This window comes from Miniopterus natalensis, chromosome 12 (genome assembly GCF_054644295.1).
Source record: "Miniopterus natalensis isolate mMinNat1 chromosome 12, mMinNat1.hap1, whole genome shotgun sequence".
Taxonomy (NCBI): domain Eukaryota; kingdom Metazoa; phylum Chordata; class Mammalia; order Chiroptera; family Miniopteridae; genus Miniopterus; species Miniopterus natalensis.
This window is the reverse complement of record NC_142092.1, coordinates 9,965,521-9,968,681: the sequence shown is the minus strand read 5'-3', so window position 1 is coordinate 9,968,681 and position 3,161 is coordinate 9,965,521. Positions and strand designations below refer to the sequence as shown.

General features: G+C 54.6%; 1 pseudogene; it reads right to left on the bottom strand.

Moving 5' to 3' along the window:
* Positions 1–379: 379 nt before the first annotated feature.
* Positions 380–1,905, bottom strand: LOC107545084 (serine hydroxymethyltransferase, mitochondrial pseudogene; annotated as a pseudogene).
* Between the last annotated feature and the right edge of the window lie 1,256 nt (positions 1,906–3,161).

Genomic DNA, 3,161 nt, shown 5'->3' with positions numbered 1-3,161 from the left:
GGGCACAGAGGCGGGAAACTGGCAGGAGCCCCGCATCTTGGGTGAGAGGCGGCGGAAGCCTGGCTGCTCCTTCCCCCCCTTCTCCCGTCCAAGTCCTGTCCGGTCTGAACTCAGTGGGACTCAGAGCTGGACCTGGGCTCCCGCAGCCCGGGAGAGGCGGGCCCGCACCCGTCAGAGCCTCACACCCCGCACAGCCCGCACCCTGCTCCCTGCACGCTCCTGAGGCCCAGGGCCTGCGGGGACCGGGCTTTGAGGCACCCAGAGCCTGAGGCTGAGTCACAGCCGCCACGGGCTGACATTGGTCAGCGATCCCCTCCCCTGGTCCAGGTACAGGGAAGGCGAATGACTTTAGTCCATGGGCCTCATTTCCTTGGAGCCCTCAGTGCTCATCAGAACCAGGCAGGGGAAGGCCCCGGAAACTGCTCCACCCGCTCCCTGAGGTCAGCAAGCCCATGGCTTGTTTCTGGGTCGTGGAGCAAGAAGGATTTGAAATCTTGCAGTTTGGGGGTCTTGCTCTTCACCTCCAAGCCAATGTTGACCCTTCATCTATAAAGTGCACCACCTTCCAGAAGTCATCCTCACGAAACTGTCCAGAGGTCAAGGCTGGGGCCCCAAGCCGAAGGCCCCCCGGAGTGATGGCACTTGGGTCTCCAGGACAGGGGTTCCTGTTGGCTGTGATGGATACAAGCTCCAGCACCCGCTCAGCCCAGGCCCCATCCAGGCCCTCGGGCCGCAGGTCCACCAGCACTAGGTGGCTGTCAGGCCACCAGACACCAGGGAGTAGCCTCGATCTGGCAGGACACCAGCCACGGCCCGAGCATTCTTCAGAGCCTGCAGGGGTACTCCCGGAACATGGGGGTGCGGGCCTGCTTTAGGGCCACAGCCACTGCAGCAATGGCATGGTTGTGGGGGGCCCCCTGCAAGGATGGGAACACAGCAAAGTTGATTCGGTCTTCAAACATAGAAGGGATCCCCGGCCAGTCTTGGTGTCCACAGACTGTACCCCCTTCGGGTAGAAGATGAGTCCTGACGTGGCCCCTCGAAGTGTCTTGTGAGTGGCAGTGGTGACAACATGCGCATGACTGAAAGGTGAAGGGATCACCCTGCCAGCCACCAGGCCACTCATGTGGGCCATGTCTGCCAGCAGGTGTGCTTTGGCCTCCTCACACACCTCTCTCGTGCGGGCACAATCAACGAGGCGGGCACAGGCGCTGCTTCCAGCTATGACGGGCCGTGGTCGGAAAAGTCGAGCAGTGATTGCCAGCCGGGCATGGTCAGTAAGGCCAGGTTGGGGGTTCAGTTTATAGGGCATAGACTCAAAGAAGATGGATGCGGCTGAGATCCTCTGGACATCGGACATACAGCCATGGGCGAGATGGCCACTGTCAGGCGGTCCAGCCCCATGATTGGGTCGTCAGGCTGCAGAAGGGCTCTATAGGCCCCAGATTGGCTGGGGACCCCGAATAAGGCTGGACACTGACCCCCACTGTGCAGGATCCAGGTCAAAGGCCTCCAAGGCCCGGCGTTGACACAGCAGCTCGATTTCATCCCCTACCTCTGCTCCTCCAGAATATCTCTTGCCAGGATAACCCCCGAGGACTTGTTGTTCAGACAGGACCCCAGGGCTTCCAGCGCAGCTCGACTGCAGAAATTCTCTGAGGCAGTGAGTCCAGGCCACGACATTGCCTGTCTTCTCCCTTGAAGGAGCTCCCACAGCTCAGGGTCACTGTCTGACAGACTCCCCTGGCCCGTCCAGCCCCTGGTTGCTTCTCCAGTCTGGGTCTGGGCTGCGATTGGCGGGGAAGGCCTGGCGGAGGGGGGCTCCTCGGCTGTGAGGCAGCAGGACCAGGGGCTCCAGGCATCCCGACCTCCAGCTGCTGCGCGGTGAGCCTGGGGCCCCTGCATTGCGGGGAGGGGGCTTCGGCTGCAGGTTCTGGGGGGTGGGTCCGCACCGTGGCCACCAGTTAGCATTCCACTTGTGAGCTCTTCTATTTCTTTCAAAGAATGTTTTGATATTTCACATCAATACTGCAGGTGATTAAAAAAGAATTAAGTTAGAATTAAGTCTGTGTATAATGATTACCTGAAAGAGAATGGAGAGAGCTCTTATCTTCCCCTTTCCTTTAACTGCTTTCTTAACACTTGAAAATTGGTCCACATCAAAGCAGTAGGTTTGCATCTATAAATGTAACAATGCTGGCTTCTTTATATACAAAGGCTTCACAAAAGTCAGCAAAGGAACAATAAAGTAATTTAACAATTCAAGCAATTCTAACTGAAAAATTCTACAAACTCTATAATTCTATATACTGCATATTTCAAAACTATTTAATCAATTATATGTATAAGCACTGCATTTACTATCATTGATCATCCTGCATCGAGGAAGGAAACACGAGTTAGACACACCTAGAACTAAAATGACTATTTTGAGGTTACCAGGTGACACTGAAGCAATAATTTACCAGAGCAATTATCACATGTAATAAATGATCAAATGTTATTTTACCTAGTTTGCTGCTATTTCATATATAGTTTCTTTCTTTTTTGCCTTGACATGCCTTTCTTAAAGGTATTAGTTACTGATTTGGACACTGTCTTGTATTCTATTATTAGTGAAACTCCTAAGGAGTTTGCTTCTATGCACAAAACACCAAGAGCTTTAAGTTCCTGATTTAGTCTCCTCTCCAGTTCTGAGTCTACACCTTGCCCATCTGTGTATCTGTCACTGACGGCCTTCCTCTCCCTTATAATTTGGTGCTCCTCATGTGGTGCTGGGGGAGGAAGTGGCCCAGCTAGTGGAGGAGTTTGATGGAGGGAAGAGGCCCCAGCCTCTGAGAGGGCTAATGGGCGCAGGGCTGCGATGGAGAAGCAGCAGGTGTAAGGCAGAGGATGGCGGTGGCTCCGGCCTTGGGTGATCCCCAAAGCCTTTCAAGGGTTTCTAAGCTGAGCCCGAAAGGACGAGCAGCTTGAAAGCTCACAGGAGAAAAGGCAGAAGAGATGAGTGTGTGTTCAGGTCAGAGGGCCCGGCTTGGGAAAGGCCAGGAGGCCAGCAAATGTGAGGAATGTAGGATGGGAAGTAATTTGCGTCGTGATTTCAGCGGAGCACATGTGACAGAGGAGAGGTGAAGCTGGAGAAGCAGGCAGGGTCCACCCCAGGA